General features: G+C 44.7%; 1 protein-coding gene across 1 annotated transcript in view; it reads left to right on the top strand.

The window, feature by feature from the left end:
- The first annotated feature begins 427 nt into the window (after nt 1-427).
- ANKRD6 (ankyrin repeat domain 6) overlaps nt 428-20,444 on the top strand; it is an 857,509-nt gene continuing 837,492 nt past the window's right edge. Inside the window, exon 1 of the mRNA XM_086926652.1 lies at nt 428-637. The gene's annotated coding sequence lies outside the window, so the exon portion shown is untranslated. The remainder of the gene's footprint in view (nt 638-20,444) is intronic.

Below are 20,444 nucleotides of genomic sequence, written 5' to 3'. Positions count from 1 at the left end.
TGGGGACTACTACAGAGCAGCGACTTGGGCCTCTTCCTCCACATCCCCCTCAGATTACTGGCTGCGTTGTCACTTATTCGAAAGATGTAGTCTTTTTGCTGAAGGTTTTCTGGCTTTAATATCTTAGGTGTAAAATAACGGTTGTCGTGACATATGCATGAAATGAATGTGTTGTATTGTATAGTGCAGTGTGAGCTTTTCTTTTCTTTACAAAGCCGAAACTAGCCTGCTCTGCAAGGCCTTGGTTAGCTGACCCTGGTTACGTTGCTAATATGTAGTTGATGAGACACCAAGGAGCAGCGAAGAGTGAGAGGTAAAAGGGTAATATTATCTCGAAGTTTACAGCACGTATTTTCCTTGCACGGCCAGTGGATGTCGCTGCTGCACAAGAGAACGCACTAGCAGGTTTTCAAGTTACCTTTGCGCCACAAGTGTACCTGGTTAGAAGTAACATCGCCCGGCCGTGCTTGGAGCCCGGCGCTCACTGGACTGGATAGAGGACTAAACGGCGCCCCAGGGGCCGGGACACGGGGACATTCCTGCGTGCACTGGACTGATGCTGTGGACGCGACCTTCACCTTTTCCCCGGGGTGTGGTATTATTTATGAGCGAGCATGGACAGGGCGGGCCCGGACAGGTAAGAGGGCGCTTTCTTTTCTAACGCACTACTTTGTTTACTGAACAGATTTACCGTCCGCTCTTTGTACCTCCGCACCCACTTTACCCGGAGAGGCGCGCGTCGTGACGGATTGTGGCGTACTATTAAATATAACGGCGTGTGGGAATGTTTTCGGCGTAAGGTCGACCCCCTGGTGATCTGGAAGTGCTTGTGAACGGGCGTGGGCGTGTGTGTGTCTCGTCTGAGTGCCGTGCATGGGGCAGGAGCGAAATGTTAATGTTATAACTGAAGAGGGGGGTTCCCAGGGTTATTCACCGAAATAAAAAGAAGAGGCTTTGGAAAGATGTGAGAGAGGCGGTGAGCCAGGGACATTTTAAAGATTTTGGGGGCCCTGGGCCAAATGTATATTGGGGACCCCTGTTCGAAACAGCTTTGAATTTATGATCCAGTTTCAGCCCTTTCAAGCCCTCTCTGGCCTGGTCACCGAAAGGCACACTCCTCCACATTTTAAATGTGTTTCATGTAATATTCGGGATAGTGAACTGTGTTTTCAATATTGTAACACAGCAGCACCTCACTAACATTACTACAAATAACGCCTGTCATCCCCTCCCATTTCTCATATGCGAGGTCTCATTTTGATCTAGAAGAAAGTTTTTTTATGAATGTTGCATAAAACAAAACGCAACATTTCTCTGCAAAATGACTGTAATAGACGCTCACACATCACCCACATTAACAATATATTGAAGGAAAACAGTATTTAAAACAATCTGATTAAGAATTATTCAAGGTCATCAGGGAAAGATTATCCGCAGAACAGAGCTGGCTCTATCAGGGGGCCCTTTGGAAAGATGGGGCCCTGGGCCAGAGCCCACTTTGCCCATGTCCTAAAATGTCTCTGTAGTGAGCTCCAAGGAGTGAGGCGGGACCCGCTGCTTCCTAATAAGTTAAAGAACTGCATGGTGATGTATCAGGGGAGGCCAACATGGGTCCAGAGGGGCCGGATCCGTGACCGATTTCTAGCATGCCGCCCAAGGACGTAACGCAGGCCCCTGCGGGGGGAGGGAGTGGACACTCCATGCCAGGCAAAGACCTGAGATGGAAACTACATTCGCTTATTCTGCAGTTTTCCAGAACATTTGCTATGGTATTGGTCATCATGTTCCTGCATTGGACACCCCTGGTGTAATATCTTGGTATAATATCTTCTCTGTGGTTAATCTCTAATGAATGTCGGTTTTGGAGCAGTGGTAGTGCGTTGCATGCCAGTTCCTTTCTACGATAAGAAAGTGAGCATATCGCGGAATAAATTCACCCACTGACCTTTTACGTATGACGCTTAAGAGAAAGTCTGCAATGTACTGAATTCTCTTTATAACAACGAGACATATTTTAGGTATCATTTGGCAAAAGGAACAGTTGTACGTGTGTTTTTAGGGCAAAGTAGCGCCCCTGTTAATTATAAGTTTATATTTGTAGATATGTTATTGGGTTGCGTTTTTGCTTTCTGACTATGCAGACATGTTGAATTGTTTGGGAAATGTAACTTTTTACGGGGTCTAAAAGTGGTTTAGAGCCATGCGAGAAGTGCAGAAACCGGTGCAAGCCATGTTTGGCTAGTTCACAGGCCACTGGAACTATATATCAATGGAGGAACGAGTTGCCTTAATTATGCTGCAAGAAAAGGCAAGGTATGTGGCACAGTGCCGATTATACTGCAGCAATATTAGTCCACTAGTTTGTTATTTTAACACATGTTAATGCTAACTCAGTGGGTCTTAACCTGTGGTTCGGGGAACCTGGGGGTCCGCAATGTCTACTCAGGTAGTCAACAACTGCTTAGACAATTAAATATTATTAACAGATTAATAATGTGTATATAAAAAAAACCTTCCCAATTAAATTAATATATTGATTTTTTTTACATTTATTTCCAAATTAAAGTATCTAATAATTTGTGTATTTCTTTGATAATGCTTGTTTCTGTATTTTTGTGTATTGTTTTGCGGTTCAAATCATCGAAATTGCTTAGGCTTGGTCCTAGGATTCCAATAATGACTCATTGTAGTCCCTGCATTCAAATAATGATTTAGTGGAAGCCCCCAGATTCTGGTAATCATTTACTGGGGCTCCACAGAAGTCAAAAGGTTAAGACCCACTGTGCTAGTGAGGGGAAGGTTTCAGCTTTTTGGTACCAGTTTTCCACCAGACTAGAGAATTAGGCAACTAAATGGTGACTAATAGGCCCATGTAAGGGGTCTGCTACACGGTTACATCGCATCTAACACCTTTTTTAACACCTTTTCATAATTTGAACAAAAAACTATCTTTTGTTATTGAAATCTGTAAATTGTGTAAGATATATTATGTTACGATTGCTGTAAATTTATATTAGTTTAGGAAATGCAGATGCCACAGATTCATGTAATTCCATTGGCCCTTGGTATAGTCAAAAATGTTACCACCTGCTCTGAATGACTCCATTAAGCATGCACACTTATGATGGATGACTGTGAGTACCTCATCCAGTCCTAGATTTCCTTTTATTTGGTACAGGAAGTGATTTGTTTAAAATAAGCAAAGTAAAACTACTTATACCCAGGGCTTTAAGTGGGATGAAAAAACGGGGGGGGCTCTCAAATGGGGAGTGGCCAGTGTAATTTAGGACGTGGCTTAAAAACAAATAGGCTAAAAACCTGTGCTTAACATAGTGTGCAGCTTTTCTCAGAAGCTTGCATCCAGTGCTATCGAAGCTATCGAAAGCTGGGGTACAGATTATCCAGGCTGCCTAGTCTTGATTCCTCTTCATGTCTTTTTCAACCACCACCAGACACTCACTCTTGCAGGTTCTTTTTCATCAGCCTGTCCCGAGCCCATAGACATGTGGGTCATGTCATTGGCTGCCAATTGACAGCAGAGAGCAGAAGCAGTGGCTGGCTGGATGCTCTAAAGTGTGCATGTCACTCTGGCCAGCCGTCTTGCCCCGGCCAAAGTGACATGCCCACTTTGAAGCTCTCCATTCAGCTGTCTTAGACATCTGGGTGGAGACCAAGCACAGGCCTACAGGGGCAGAAAGAGCTTCCAGCCATCCCTCTTCATCCAGTCCCGGCTCTGCTCTTATGCTGGTTACCAGCATGAGAGTAGTGCTAGGATTGGTTAGGGGAATTGAGGAGACAGAGCTGAACACATGCAGCAAGCAAGGTAAGTGGTTATTTTTTTCTTTTTATTTACGCTCACCTTGCTTGCATGCACCCACCCACTTGCCCGCGTTCATCCTACTCTTCCTAAATGCCAGCTGCTGATGAGTCCCAGTACCCAAAAACGAGTACTAGTGGGACCCATCTTCAACTACCAGCTTAAATTAAACCCTGCTTTTCACGTCACCATTGCTTTATTTTTTTGGCCATGTATTAAGGGATAATATAGCTGTACCATAGTCTAATAAGATTATTTTGTCTCCGCAATGCACATAGTCCAACCTATAGGATTAAAAACCCTCAAACATCCACCAGGTCCAAATTGTTCCTTGATTGTCTAGTGCATTTGTGGTTTCTGATTTTATGGTTTTACCTGTTGCACTTCTCGGGAGTATTAAAGTGCAACAGTTGCAAGATTTGTACAGTTTTAATATAAATAGATGGAGACCTTAAATGAAAATCCATTGTCTTCCATACCTCAAAGCACACCCTGGCCCAACAATGTATTTCACTGAATCAGCAGTGCGGCTGCTCCCAGGCAGAATTGGTGAGGCGGGGCGGGGGGTGGTGGGAGGGGGGGGAGATGAGGGGAGGGGTGGGAGGGGGTTACAAAAAAAGAAGGAATAAAGATCACTTACTTGTTGGCGCCTCCTCTGTCCTCTCCTTCTGTGAACTGGAAGCACACAGGCTCCCAGACTCCGCTAGTCTATGGCGACAGTGCATGTTACCAGCATGATAGTAGGGTCTTGATTGGTCTGAGCTCCATGATTTAGCACTCAGACAGGGAGTGGGAGCCTGTGCATGTCCTCTATCCAGGCTGCGCAATACAACCGGGTGGAGAACATGCTAAGCGCGCATGACTGGCCGTCCCAAGACAGCCGGCCAAACTGTCATGCGCTCTTAAGTCCCCTGCTTGCTGTAACGACAGCCAAGCCCTCTCCGCCCCAAATCTGGCTTCAGCAGGGAAAAATAAAATGATAACATTGTGTTATTATCATTTTCTTTTTTGCCCTGCTGAAAAACAGTGGGGCGACGCTCCTCCGCTTTAGCGGAGGAGCCGCCCTGTGAATCAGGGGTGCAACATAGGGTCCGCAGCCCCTGCAGGGCTGGGAGGACGCGGGGGCAGGTTACCCCATCCTGAAAGGGGTCTCCTCCGGTCTTCTCTACAGAATGGTTGCAGTTACAGTGAAACACTCTGGAAACAGCAATATATTCCCGATCAAAAAGTTACAAGCTTGCAACATTGTTGATTGAATGTTGCTGGTTAAGAGGACATCAGCCAGAGGTACCTCATGGGGCCCAGGCTGCAAAGCTTCAGCTGCTCAGGCGAGTCTTCTCTAGAAGACAGGGCAGCGGAACCCCCTCATGGCTGCCTGTAACCCGTCACGGGCAGGGGTGTAATGCAGACCCCTGCAGCACAAGGGTCCCCCAACATTTCAGGGGTCTCCATTTGGACCAAAGCCAATGAATATCTGTGAGAGATGGGTGACTTAGAGGCCTTCCATAATATTTTGCCAGGGTGGCCTATGGTTTTGTGTTACAGCACTGCGCAGAACCTGTCTTACTTTGCCCAATGCAACACTCACTTCCTTATTTAAAACTGCGTCATATAAAGGAAGACAGCTGTTTTTGAAAACAAAATGTGTCTTGAGTTTGAAAAAATGGGTTGTGAAGGAATTAATTCACAGTCATTGTGTACTTGTCACTTTCTGCTTCTGCTAACTTTTTCTTAAGAAGGCGTTGCTCTAACTGTTGGTGTAAGGTTGAAATTAACTGCACCTGGAGCATCTCTTGGAGGTGGTTACTGTATGGGACATGACCAGACCCTCCCACTGCCGGATTGTCCTGCTGTGTCCCCACACCGCTGGTTCCTGCTCTGATGCTGGTTTGAAATAGCCAGCCTCTAATGCGGAGATTGTACCATTGTGACCTTGTCCCTTTCTGCTTACGTTTTATAAGAACATGGAGCACTAACTGTTGGTCTGTAATTCAACTAAGTGTTTTTCTGGGGGATCTCTTGGAGGTGGTGTGTTTGTTGGAAGCTGGCTTTCGATATAGTGTATCAAAATGAGGTACACTCTGCAGAAAGTCCATTTCACCCTTATTGGTTTACAGGGGCTTGCCTTAACAATCCCAAAGTGCTAAATTTTGTGGTAGTGTGATCGAGCAGCTTTAGGTTTAGCAGAGGGGAGTATTGAGCATTTGTTGTACACACAGAGTCAATAAATGAGACACACTCACGAAGAAATTTGAGACCAATTTAGAAAAATAACATTGATGTTGATATTAATTTAGACACCAAGATCATCAGAATTAGGTACATATTTTAGGAATTTTCGCTTTTTACTGAATAACAGTATTATAGCAAAAGCAGTCAGATTTGAGGCATGAGCCTCAAATGTGGGAATTTTCTCCTATGGGAAAGCATACACTGCAATACTTGCAAATGGTTGTTAGGGTTGATCTCTAGAACTTAAGGTGCATAGGGGCCCACGTCCACAGAACCACCAGCAGTTCGGTTTTTACTTGCCCTGGTGTGTCCAGGTGCAGAGGTGCTGGTCGCAATGTTACCCTCAAGCGTTACACTGTAAAGTCAATGGAGAAACCCGTAACAAGAAAAAGGCTGCAAGTTGGGACAAGTCCAGCAGACCCAAACAGGGTCTCGGGTCTCAAGGGTCTCTGGAGCAAGGGAGCACAGTTGGTTGGCACAGACTCAGGATGTGAGGTTTGGGCGCAGAGGTGTTTTAATAAATAACAGGCCTCACCTACACTACACCCAATCCTTGAAATGCGACAATTTGAAAGGGTTTTCAATATTCTTCTCAATTCCCTAGAGTGTGATCCCTTTCACTACTCTGATTGTCACAGTGTAGCAATCAATATCTTAAAAACCATCAGAGGCTAAATCCCACCTAAAGATGATCAGAAAGAATGTGAAAAAAGTGTGAGAAGAGAGAGAGTACCTCACGGTAGTAACACCAGGCGGGCTGCTGACTGGTACTCGCCAGCTTACCCACTTATCATCATAGGTTACTCTCTCTCTGTGTCAAGAGAAAGAAAAATGTGTATTCTCTTTTTGGAAGAATCTCAAACAAAATGTAGTGAAGAGTGATAGAGAACTTAGATAAAAGTACACTATCAGTGCCTAGTGTTTTAATAAGTGCCCATTGGACCCCTGTGAGAATCTGAAAACGTAATTCTCACCATTAAAATCCGGTGAAGCTTGCTGGCCTGACACAGCTTTATTGAATGCTGCAAGCTTACCCAATAAAAAATGGTTTTCGTCAAACCATGATCAATTCTATACTGCCAATGTCAGGGCCTTGAATCCTCAGAGTCGTACAATGCTCAAATGGGTTCCACCTCCCAACAGTCCCAGGGTCTGAGTGAAACAACAGACACGTTGGGGTGATCAGGCGAGGGAAGGGAAGGATGGGAACAGCAGGGAGGGAGACCTGTAACAAGAACAAGGCACTATGCGACAAAAACATAAACACCAAGGCATATATAAGTAACACTCTCTGTTTACATGTATTAAGTCCTGTAAGAACCGAAAAGAAGGTTCGTCCAACGGGACTGCACAGCGATTAAATAAACAGGCAGCAACCATTAAGTACAAGGCAGTAATCCGTATATACCAAGTCAAGAGAAAAGATTACCAGCCGGTTCTGAGAGCAACCGGGTATGGCAGCCTGAAGGAGGTCGCTCAAGCAGCCCCGCAGGAACCGGAAAGAAGGTTCGTCCAACGGTACTGCACAGCGATTAAATAAACAGGCCGCAACCATTAAGCACCAGGCGGTAATCCATTTCAAGTAAGGCAAGAGAAAATAAGGAGTATTGGTGCCATAAGCACCCCTACCAGTCCTCCTCCCGTCTCGGCAGTACACTGAATCAACGGTACCCGACCAGCGCCCTGGAAACTGTCATAAGCCGACAACGCAATGACGTCAGGCGCATCACCGGCCCAGCGCCTCTTGGGAAATGCAGTTCTTTTCCCTTTTGTCATTGACGACGGCGATACCCATGACTCCTGGCAGTGTTCTCCGGCGGCCCCAACCATGCACCGCAACAGCCAACATGTTTCGTTGCTAAATCATCACACAACTTCTTCAGGGCTGTTAGGGATTCTAAATCTCAACTTCACTCGAGATTCACCTAAAACCTAGCGGTTGAGAAGCCTCCTCGTACCTGCAACCATCTTCACAATAGAACACGCGTCCTCTGATCACGTGCCCCTGGGGTGACTACCCACTCTCTAGAACCACCTGCCACGTCCAACCGGCGTGTTAGAAGCTCAAAGCTTCTAACACGGAAGCTAGACATTGTTTCTCTCCTTTTACATTTCTCGCCATTTCTTATACCAAATGCAGTGCACAATTTTGTTCTCCCTGGATGTTCCCTGCATCCTCCTCTGCCCTGCCTATTCCTGACAATTATCCATCATTCTCTGCTCCGCCTCTCTTCCGTTTTCATGCCTTGTCTCTTCATCTCCAAATTCTCTCTCCCATTACTCTGATTTACACCATAGCTGGAGAAGTCAGTCACCCACTCTCAGGTCAGCTCGGCCTGTGTTTGTTTCGAGGGCCCTAAAGGACCTAAAGTGGAGCCAGGGAGCACGCTGCCCCAGAATCCAAGGATAGCGTTTTTTTTATTCTCTTAGTGGCTATTGTTGCTTATTGGGATTACTCTTATGCTATTAAGAAAATCATACCATGGATCCCCCCCAGTTTTATGTTGTAGATTACATTAATAGGAGTTAGGTGTGATCTTTAGTGGGGGGGGAGGGGTGCGGAATGTGAATTCATGCAAATAGTTGCTGTGAGAAGTTGGCCTGATATGTGATGTCCACTATTCTAGTGGGCAACCTGTATCGGTCCAAACAACCCTTATGGTGATAGTTGTAAATTCAACCTTATAGACCAGCTATCCTAGTGGTAGCATGGACAAAACAGTCTTAGGCTAATACTTCAGACAGCATGTGAAGCCAATTTCTTTTACCAATAACAACCCCTTGAATACCAAATTAAAGGACACCACAAAAGGTATATATCAAATATATATGTATTTATTACTAACACAACCCCTCTGCACTCTTTATGAGGTCAAAGTTCGAGATACAGCACAAGTGACCCAATAAGCATACTATAAATTGCACAAATACAATTCTGCCCTAGGGGCCTCACGAACCATATACTAAGTAAGTGGTATAAGAACCACTTCAGAACAGGTGAATAGGCCTAGGGCCTAGGGAATCGCTGGGACTACACTGAACAACCACAGGTTAGGAAGTAGGAGTCTCACAGGATGCGTGTGCAGTGTCTAAACACACACGCGTGTTCTCATAGACTTTCAATGGGAACGTAAAGTTAACAAAGTAGTTGATTTCGGACACTTCCGGGTGGGCTATGGGAAAACCCAGTTAAAGTAGGACACTTAGATAGTTATTACCCACGGGAGCACCGGAGTACTCGAGTTATCTCACCCAGGGAAGCCGGGTGCATAGGTGTTCTTTCGTGTCGAGTTTCGTCGTTGAATCCTCTGGAGAACTGCACAAAGATGCTGCAGGCGACCAGGAGGAAGATGTCTGGTTGGATCCAAGGGTGGATCGAAGCAGTGAAGAACCTGAAAGCAGATGGGACAGAGTCTGGGTCACTAGTCAGTGACCAGGAAGGAACCAGGAAGGAACCAGACGATGTAGAGCTGCAAACAGATGAAGAAGTGAAGCTTGTCTCTGCAACCACGTAGAACAGGAGGCGTCGACGACGATCAGGAGCTGGATACGGACTGTACCACGAAGGATGTCGCTGTTGGCGGTGTCGGCTTCTGGATTGGAGTCAACAAACCTTGGCAAAGGCAACCCATGCAGGAAGGGAAGATCGGCTTCTGTTCAGACCAGCTAGGTCTGGGGAGCTTCCCCTTTACAGGAAAGCAGAAGCAAGCTCGGAGCAACCAGGCAAGCGGTGTTGTTTCATAAAGATGTCTTCAGGAGGGCTACTAGCCAATGAGCTAGCAACCGCGAAGACACGTCGAGGAGAAATGCAAGAGCAGGCCCCACGCGGCACTCGTGGAGTGTGGAGGGCTGAGCTTCGGTGCACTTATGGCTCGGGGTTTGGACTTCTCAGGGTCCAATGCACAACTTTGAGGACGCCTCAGAAGCTGCACAGTTAGCAAAAAGCAGGTACTGCAGGTAGTCCGGTCCCACGTCTCTCGTGTCCGCCACTGGTCTCAGCTTCGCTGTGGATGTGGGTCGGGGTCAGAGAAGTCTGGAAGTCTAGAGGCTGCATCGCTAAGTCTTCGGGCTCCGGCAGGAGCGCTGACAAAGCAGAGTGGCTAGTCACTGATGGTGCCTGTTTGCACAGGGTGGTCACTCCTTGACCACAAGGGAGATTCTTCAGTCTTCTAGTTGCAGTAGAATGTCGAAGGTCCAGAGTTTCGTTTCAGAGTTTCAGTTCAGGATAATCTAAAGTCTCTAGACTCAGCTCCTAGCTTTATGCCAATCTAAGGGGCTGGATTACCTACTCGGTCCCTCCTACTGGTGGAACCTGGGAAGGGGGTGGTCACACCCCTTTCCCTTTGTCCAGTTTCGCGCCAGAGCTGGGGCTGGAGTGCCCCAGCAACTGGTTTGAACCGGGCTATGCATGGAGCACCTTGTGTGCCCCAGGCAGTGTCTCATTTCATTCAACCCACCCTGCCCCAATACACTATAGCCTGTCTGAGGAGGTGCTAGCACCTCCCAAGGCAGGAAACCTATTGTCCAGGCCTCCCTCCCTGGAAGGGCTCCCAGCTGCAGGAGGTCAGACTTGTGTCTGTGGCAGCAGCATCCATTTTGTGATGCTGAGGCTCTGTTTAACTTTAACCGGGTAAAGCTACAACTACATGAATTCTCCCTCTAGAAGGGTGGAATGCTACCCCTGCCGCCAGGACTGGCGGGGGGGGGGGGGGTAGTATTCCAAAGCATAAGACACCTTACATGACATGTTTTGATAAAGCCAAACCAAAGTTAGCATTAACCGAGAGGGTTATAATGCACTATACAAGAGTATATGGTATGGCTATATCATAGAACAGCTGTAAGGACATGGTTCTGAAAGCTGTAGACAGGCTCAGCTCATGCTAGAGCACCATCTCACATAAAACCAAGCACTCTGCCTTCAGGATTGTCAAGGCCTGCCATAAGAGTGACTTATAGGTATATATGTGTCTATATGTAATGGTAGGTATACGGATACTATACCTAAGCAAGTGGTGATTACACGACCTTGCCCCAGCTGAGTGATCAGCCAGTGTTGTCAATGTGGATGGCCAGCCAGGGGTGGCATAATACATGCTGCAGCCCCTGGTAGGCCTTGGACGCACCTATGCCCTGGGTACCTATGGTACACTATACAGGGGCTCACAAAGGTGACCCAATACCCAATTAGGTATGTACCTAAAGTACATGGTATGGATTTAGAGAGAGAACAGCTGGGCTATGGGTCTGATTAGCAAGCCCACAGCCACACTAAAGTCGAGAAACCAGTATATCAGAGGAAAAAGTGGGGCTGACCATAGGAAGCAGACCCGACTCTCCTACAGTTGCCACTATTAATAGATGATCAACAGGAGATTAGTTAATGTTAGGTTGCAGAGGTATGACTTTTAAAGATTTGTGATCTTTCAAATACTGTGTGTACAATTTGCAGAAATACAACAGTGGTGATTAGGGAAGCATGCATGTGATTTAGAGTTGGGTAATTTGGACTCCTCTTTCTTAGTTTTGGGTAGCAATGAAATATGTTTCTCAATGCATCCATGAATAGCTGATTACTACTCCAAATTCCCAAATCAATGCTCCTGTTGTAGACGACATTATCATGAGTGTTGTGAATGTTCAGTACAAATTAGGTGACTTTGATTGCTTCTTAAATTATTATTGGACTGGAAATTGCACAAAGTGGGTGGATGGGGGTTTATCTTGTTAGTATCAGCTGAAAGGAAAATAAGGTGTGTTACTTCTATAATTTATGTCAAAAAGTTATGGTCTTTTCTAAATCCCTGTAATCCACAGTTATATCTCAGTTCTTATTTGTATCCTATGAAAACTACGAGAGACAAACTGCATCTCTCACTATCAACACATTAGTTTTTTCTTCTCGCTTCTTTTGAGCATTTGGGCTTGTAAGATACAAGACTAAAATTATTAAAACAGGATGCTTAGTTTGCAAAATGTTTATTGCCATTAATATGTATTGACAGAAATGTTAAGAAATGAGCTGAGGTGTTTCAGAATGGTAGTTTGAGATGTACATGTAAAGAACGTCTGAACAGGAGAGCATACAAATGGACACACACGCTAAGGGTGACAGGTGGACAGATGAATGGATGCTAAATGGATAGTTGCAGTCTTAATATTCATGTAATCTTTAGCTGCAGCAAAGAAAGAGTCACATTTGAGGCGGAAAAAACTGGGTCATGTGCTTGTCCATTCCCTGGAGGTGTCCCTTTTTACTGGGTTATGGAATAGATCAATCTCCACACTTATTCAGTCCTTCTCCTTTTTGGAAGGATCACCTGTAGGTGATAATATACACTGCCCATTCCATCCTTGGCCTCTTGGGTTTAACTAAACTCACGTAGCTCAATGCATCCACCCCTTTAGAATTAAGATCAACAACAATCTGACTATGAGATCTCAGATTCTCGGCCTCACGGGCTCATGTTTTGGCATCCTTAGGATGCTTCGGAAGTTTCTTCCTCTGCTCTCTGAAGAGCACAGGAAGATAACGGTGCAAGCTCTGGTCGGCTCCAGATTGGATTACGCCAACATGCTTTATTTGGGTCTTCCGGATTATTTACTGCAGCGATTACAGGTCGTGCAGAATTCCGCGGTGCGTGCCATTTTTGGCCTTCACAGGCGAGCCAGAGCGGCCGGACTTTTACAGTCACTCCACTGGCTGCCTATCCGTAAGCGGATAATTTTTAAGGCCCTAACCCTGGCCCATAAAGCGCTCTTCGGTTTGGGAGCTAAATATCTTCAACGTAGGCTTGCTTTTTATCGTCCTACCAGAGCACTGCGTTCTAACTCTCTGTCTCTTGCTGTGGTGCCTCGAGTCAGGAAGGCTCGGATTGGGGGGCGTTCCTTTGGTTTGAGAGCGCCCCAGCTCTGGAACACTCTGCCATTGGTCTTACGATGCACCTCCAATCTGTTGTCTTTTAGGAAAGGCCTAAAAACTTGGCTTTTTACTCTTTAGTTGTGCTGTCTAGCTGTTTTCTGGATTTTTGTGTTTGTTATGTTTTCATGAGCTGCCACTATAAAGCGCCAGGACACTCCGTTGGAGTAGCCGTGCGCTATACAAAAATAAAGTTAACATAACATAACAGATGACATATTAGGGATCCCTGATTGCTCCAGTGCGCTGACTGTTCTGCATCTAGTCATGACCCTCTATTTAAAAATCATTAGCACGATGTATGTTGTTGAGAGTGAAGTAAACCAAGATTACAAGTCCCAGATTACAATCGTTTTACACGAAAGCCTATGACCTAAAGCAGGGTGTGCATCCTTTATGGAGCTATGCCCTCCCCCCACTATTGCACTTTGGACACATGCATACATTTATCAGGTTTCATTTGCTACACAAAATATGTATGTGTTGTTTATGATTGGCACATCTTGGGCGACAGTGCTTTGGCTGGGAGGAGCACAGATAGCAAGAGGTCCAGTAGGCTGCTGTGCAGCAACAATCAATGGGTGAGTATCAGGGCAGGTACAGTGGGTGGGGTAGTGGCACGGCCGAACAGGCCGTAGCAGGCACCAGGCGTTTTCCCAGTGGTCCGGAAGGATGGGGGCCGTTTATTGAGTGGTGGGGGCAGTATTGTAGCATGCTGCAATATCGCCCCCTGTAAAAAAAGCAGCAGCAGTGCTTCTCACTAGCCCCCTCCCGGGGCTGGTCCAACTGAATATGTGTTCTCAGACTGGGTGGGCTTTGCAGAGGGCTTGCAGAGGTCAGACTACACAGGCTATAGCAGGCAGCTCTGTATAGTGATCATAACAGGGTATCAGTGATTGACCCTCGTAGGGGGCAACACAAGGCACTGGCCATCCAAGCGCCTCAGCACAGTACTGGCATAATGCGGGCGCTGGACAACCTCGCCCTCAGTTGTCCTAGCCATCCCCATCTTCAAATCAAAGTCTGGCAAAGTGGTAGGGACGTACACCTTATTTTATTACCTGTGAAGTTAGAAAGGCCTGCACTTGCCAGGATCAAGCTTTGTTTTGTGTCACTCCTTTCCTTTTTCTCTGACTACTGACCCTCTTCCTCCCCTGCCTGCTACTCCTCCCGCACAGCAGTGTCACCTATGCTATGACAAGGATGCGTGAATGTTATTCATTTCCGTTTTCCTTCTTTTGTTCTCTTTCAATGGGGGGATATTTGTGTTGGCAGTTTGCAATAAAGTAGATTAAAGGTCCGAATTTGCTACATGCATTCTTTCACTTCCTTTACTCTGCTTGGCTATTATACATTTTCCATTAGTGTATGTTTACATTTCCCTGTACTAACTAGTTGCACACCTATAGACACATAGGTGTATCTCCCATGGCACCAGTGTGTTTGCTGTTGAACCAGCTGAAGTTTTTATCGCAAATAATTTCCAATCAAACGTTGTGTCTTGTTCAAAATAAATTGTATTTCACATTGTTTCTAGTTATATCACAATGTTTCTTCACTCATCATTTGTAGCAACATATTCCAATGCATTTCGGTGAATTGGTTCACCTTCGTCAGGGAATTTCTACAAACAAATAAAGGATATACATTGTAACACTCATTGAATAAATACATGTTGAATTCACACATTATTTGAACGTTTTTGTTTAAACTAATAAGTCACATGGATGTTCGCCCATTTTAAACAAAATATCTACAAACACTCGTGTTTAGCGCTGCTGTGTGGTCCGGTAACCGTTATGTTTAGCGTTTAGTGATTCAATTAAGCTAAAGGTCAGCTCTCCGTTAGGCGGGGGATTAAAGATAGTTATCATGCGGTATGTTAGCCGCTCCCATTCGGTTACGCTAAGTCTCGCCCTGGCTCACCTTGTGCTACTCACGAAAATCCTTCCGCTCCTGCCTGCGGGTTACTGTTACGGTTTGTGAGCTCGCTGGCTCTCGGTATTACAGCTGACGCTGCGTACCTAGCGCATGCGCTGTGTGTGACTTTGCCGTTTTTTTACTATTCTACTTCTACAAGTGTTTTTTTTTTTGAAGGGTTGACAATGCAACAAACTTTAACCAACGAAACATCGTGTGAACATCGCTTAACTACAGTGGGTAGAGGTTAATCAACGCGCACCAAATAAAATGTTGTGTGATATTACTGTGCTCATGTCTAATTCTAATGCATCTGTCAAGTTATACAGGAACAGGTTTATAAGTAACATAAAAATTCTGTTCGATCATTTAAGCCATGTGGCTTAAGACTGTTCAAGTAATAAATCCAGTGATTTTCACGTTTCAACAAGTTCTTTTTGTTCAACGCTCCTTCCTTTTTCGGTACAATTTCCAAAACACAAGCTCTCAGTTGGTTTAAATTGTGTCGTTTTTCATCAAAATGGGTGGCTATCGTGGATTTCGTGGAATGGGTTCTGATGTTACTCTTATGCTCTGTCAATCTCACTTTTAATTTTCTCTCTGTGTGTCCCACGTATACACTTCCACATGGGCATTTTAAAAGGTAAACCACATTGGTGGTGTCGCAGGTTGCATTGACCCTCAGTGGTATTTTATATCCTTTCATGGGGTGACTGATGTTCGACCCCTTAATGATGTTGTGACAGTTGGCACAATTTAAGCACGGTACTGTTCCTCTATATATTTGGTGAGGTTTTGGTTTGCTTAGGTTTCTTCAACAGTTCACTTAGGTTTTTGCCTCTTGAGTGAGCAAATAAAGGTTCCTGATCAAATATTCCATTGAAATCCGTTTCCATTTTGACTATTTGCCAATTTTTGTAGATGATTCTTTTAAACTGGGGGCTTACGTTTGAATATTTACTGACGCATGTTATTCTTTGTGATTTGGTACTGGTCTTGTAAGTTAGTAGTTCTTGTCTGGTTTTCATTTGTGCTCTGGCCTGAGACTTATGGATCATGTCCTCTGGATAACCTCTGCTTGCAAATCTGTGTGCCATGATTTGTAGTTGTTCTTGGCATACGTGGTCCTCAGAAACCACTCGCCTAACCCTAAGAAATTGCGTGTAGGGAAGGTGGTCATTTCCCTGTAATCAGCGGGTACTGTTCTATGAATCTTTGCAATGGAACATGCGGGGTGTAAGACTCTGAGATACTTTGGATTAATGCCCTGGTGTGCATGACTGCCTAACTGTGTTGGAGCACTGTTCATACAAGAGAAGAATTACACAAAGAAAGCAAATAGCTATAAATAAGGTTAGAATTTATGCAATATAAAGTGTACTGTCTGTCTAACTCTCTCCGCTTTCTCTTCTTACTCTCTTTTGCCATTTTCTCTCTTAACTTTCTCTTCTTTTTTTTTCTTTGCCTGTCCCTGCTACCGTCTGCCCTCTAACATGCAAATAAACAAGAGAAGAGAGGTTAAATAGGTCTCAAGAAGCCACAGAGACGGAGCGAAGCAACTGGGGGATCACACACTCACTTTGGGTGGAAGAGAAAGCCCTCACACACCGACCTAGTCAGTGTCATGCTTCATCATAGGGCCCCACCAAAGAGGCCGAATGCCTCTTTGGTGTGCTACGACGCCAGAAGACTGCGGAGCTGGTTGTGTGAAAAGGGCGTACTGTGAGGTTTAAAATGAAAAGTGCCTAAAGGGTATCTACAAAAATGTTTAATGGTTGATCCCTAGGACACGAATAAAAGGGTTATGTGTCTGAATTTACTGTCTGTGTTATTTGCTTTACAGGTGCAGAAACACTCTGCAATTAGGAGTATTTTTGGAATGAGCAACCTGCTCTTCCCCCTTTTTTTATGCACTTTATCACTTTTTTGATTTTTTTCACTTTCACGCCCCCAGGTCAGGGTGGACGATTAGAGAGTCCATACCGCCGGGGTATAATTCTGTCATGATGAATGCCTAGGTAAATTTAAACCACTGTTAAGGCTGAAACATGTTGACTGACTAAAGTATACTCTGAATTAACCAATCCATTACCTTTGGCAGTAAATTCAGACACATAACCCTTTTATTCGTGTCCTAGGGATCAACCATTAAACATTTTTGTAGATACCCTTTAGGCACTTTTAATTTTTTCTTAGAACACAAATATTGTAATACTTTAAATACTGTAATGTTCCCTTAACAAGTCAGTTTTAGTGCTCTACAAAGGTAAGTGTGGAAAATTCTAATGTTTTCAAGTAGGGGATTCCTGAGTTTTGGGGCACAGCATGCAAATTCTGAAATTTAAAACTTGCCTATTTTGAGGATTTTCATAAGCCATGTTTAGGTTTTCGTTAAGTAGGAAGCACGTGCTGTGACATGCTATTGATGAAGTTAACCTGGTAAATGTTGTAACAAGGGTTGCACCTGATGGAGAATATTTTGAATTCTACCAGTGTAAGTTGATTTGAGGGGATGATGGTGAAATTGTTTCACATCTGTGAGTAATTATCTTACCAAGTGGATAATCCTTTAGAGAGGTGTTAGCAGCGGTGGCTCCTCCACTAAGACGGAGGAGCATCGCCCCACTGAATTCAAAGAAAAAATTAAATGATAACACAACGTTAATGACGGTATGTTATTATAATTTTATGTTTTGTATGGAGCTCGAGCCAGGTTAAGGCGGGGCTTGGTCTTCCCTACAGGGAGCAGGAGTAGTTGCTGCACCATAACTAAGCATGACGGTTTGGCCGACATGCACACTTAGCATGTTCTCCACCCAGCTGGATTGCCAGTCCTGCGGGAGAACATGCAAAGGTTCCCACTCCCTGTCTGAGTGCAGAACCAGGACCAATCAGTACGCTGATCAGGAAATATAGATGGTTTGCACCTTCCCTGCAGGTGGCAAAGTGGGGATTTTACGACACTGGCAATCAAATGTTATGCCTCTTCATTGAACATGGTTGACAGACATGCCATCAGTGTGCTTCTACCAAAAAATAATCTACAGATACAATGACCGAATACAACAGTTCAATGAGGTGTGGGTCTCATTCCTTGCGTATGTAGTGTTCGAGTTGGATTGCTAAACTCATGGCATCTTGAGGGACAGGTAATAGGGTATGTTAGATGTAAGGGAAGTTTGTTGTGGGAAGATAGCTCTGTATTTCCATTAGATAGCCTACATATTGTTGTTCCATGTTATCACTCACTGGGCAGGCTTGATTTGATGCCTCATAGGGGGCGGCCCTTATCCCTCTCCCTCTTTTATCATCTTCGTATTTCCATGATTATGATGATACTGTGTAGAAATATCTGGTGGAATATTTCCTGTTGGAATGTTCGTTTATGCTAAAATGGTGACAAAGAATTGAAATATATAAATAAAGGGTTCCAACTGAAATAATTATGACCAATTTATTAAAGACTGGGAGAGAGTGTCAATGTTGCAACAATTAACATATTATTATGGAAACAAAAAAACCTGTTTAAGATCATCCTAGTACATAGAAGTATTTCTTTTGAGGCACAAGATTTGAACTCATGCCCTTTGGTTGATTGAGTAGAATGTAGTTGACGTGGAAAAGCGTACTGCTGGCTCTAATCATAAACCTCCATCCACTTGAGTGGAAAGGTGGGGACCCGCCTAACTATGGAGTAGTTGGGTGAGAGAATCAGGTGCTGGTAGATTGAAACCTTTCAGTACCAGATACAGCCATCTAGAGTCACTGGGATTCTAAAGGACAGCCATTAAATAGACATAAGATATTGCAAAACAAACTCAAGCTACGCACACATGTTAGCAGTGGGTTTGGCACTTTGTCAAATCGACAATCGAGTATGGGTATGTACTTGAGTGGGATGGGCATGCTCAGACGTGAGTCCCATGCTCTCCACACCACTGGATTCAAGCAAGCCGGGCTGAAGACGGCTGGAATGCCAGAAACCCGTCCTCGGAAGCTTGTTTCCGGTCCAGGGAAGGCATGGCTTGGCAGTTCGGGCTGGACTGTTCCCATGAGGCACAGGGTCAGACTGATTTGCATATGGCCATGTCTGAACTGGGGTGGTGTGGAGTGTAAAAAAACGATGGATTTAGGCCCAGATCTCTGTACTGGGGTGAATGTATGACATTGCTCTGCATTCTGTCCATCAACTGTGGTTTTTGCATTTGTCACCCCTAGTGGGATGGGTATGCTCGGACGTGAGTCCCATGCTCTCCACACCACTGGATTCAAGCAAGCCGGGCTGAAGACGGCTGGAATGCCAGAAACCGGTCCTCGGAAGCTTGTTTCCGGTCCAGGGAAAGCATGGCTTGGCAGTTCGGGCTGGACTGTTCCCATGAGGCACAGGGTCAGACTGATTTGCATATTGCCATGTCTGATCTGGGGTGGTGTGGAGTGCAAAAAAACGATGGATTTAGGCCCAGATCTCTGTACTGGGGTGAATGTATGAGAGTGTTCTGCCTTCTGTCCATTAACTGTGGTTTTTGCAAGATTTGAATGTACCATAGCACTAACCACAAAAGAATAATCAGCAGCGAAGTCAAAGGAGGAAGCATACCTGAGCTGTAACTGTTGACAGGTAGATTATTTAACTAACCACAAAGCCTGAAAGTGGAGCTATAGTCAGAACCTACCTGAAGGCTCAGGCTGTAACGTTTCGCTTGGACCGGATTGAGATACCTGGGTCCCTGGATGAACACCATTGTTTACCCGATTTGACATTTGGACCGAGGTTGCTATTTCAAGCTGGTAGTATTAGTGGTTTAAGTAGTGTTTGGTATTGCATGACCTTATTATTATTATTATTATTATTTGCATTTGTAGAGAGCACTGTAACCCTACCTTATGATTATAGAGTGCCTGATTCACAAGAATTTTACACATCTTAGATGAGATTTAGAACTATCTACACAAGTCGCAAAAGTCCACTGCATAATTGTTCTTTTCCTGCAGCTTTTGGAAAGTATCTGGCAGATGCATCAAAGTTATGTTTTGCAAGTCCTTAATAGCGAATTTTAAGGAATCGCTATTAAAGACTCGCAAAACGGGATGCATGTAGGAATCGCAATGTTATTAGCGATTCCTACTGATTCCTTATTAGCGATTCGGTAATAGCTAATTGCTAATAAGGAATGGCTTTCCTATTCATTCCTATGGGCCTAAAGGCCCATAGGAATGAATGGGAAAGCCATTCCTTAATAGCGATTAGCTATTACCGAATCGCTAATGTTCCGCTATTTCAAGGGTGCTAGGGTGTCCAAAGGACACCCTATTGCACCCCTGAAATGGACCTGTGCTCAAATGGTACACACACACATGCCCTAAGGGCATGTGTGTGCGCAACATGTAACTTTGAAAAATGCACAAAAGTGCATTTTTCAAAGTTTTAGCAAATTACCACGAAGTTCAACTTCATGGTAATTTGCTCCCCCTATTAGCGAAATCGCTATTTTTTGGGGTTTCATGCATTGCATTTAAGGAATCTCATTTTGGGATTCCTTAAATGCAAGAGCAATT

This window comes from Lissotriton vulgaris, chromosome 6 (genome assembly GCF_964263255.1).
Source record: "Lissotriton vulgaris chromosome 6, aLisVul1.2, whole genome shotgun sequence".
Lineage (NCBI taxonomy): Eukaryota > Metazoa > Chordata > Amphibia > Caudata > Salamandridae > Lissotriton > Lissotriton vulgaris.
Note: the sequence above shows the minus strand (reverse complement) of the source record. Positions and strands in the feature narration are given on the sequence as shown.